Raw genomic sequence first — 230 nt, 5'->3', positions numbered from 1 at the left:
GGGGGGGGGGGGGGGAGAAGGAAATGTAAGTAGGAGAAGATGGAGGGTTAAGGATTATTAGGTGGTGGTCTTCAATACCATGGGCAAGTAAACGTCCAGTAGGGCTAGTGTACGTGTCGCCCCACATATGGGGCGCGTTCATATCTCCGAGTAAGGGTGGAGTCCCATGAAGCGTATTTGCCGCGTATTGCGTAACCGCGTAACCAATCAATAATCAGTAAAACACGAAA

Source organism: Trachymyrmex cornetzi, unplaced genomic scaffold, assembly GCF_001594075.2.
Source record: "Trachymyrmex cornetzi isolate Tcor2-1 unplaced genomic scaffold, Tcor1.1 scaffold39, whole genome shotgun sequence".
Classification (NCBI taxonomy): domain Eukaryota; kingdom Metazoa; phylum Arthropoda; class Insecta; order Hymenoptera; family Formicidae; genus Trachymyrmex; species Trachymyrmex cornetzi.
Note: the sequence above shows the minus strand (reverse complement) of the source record.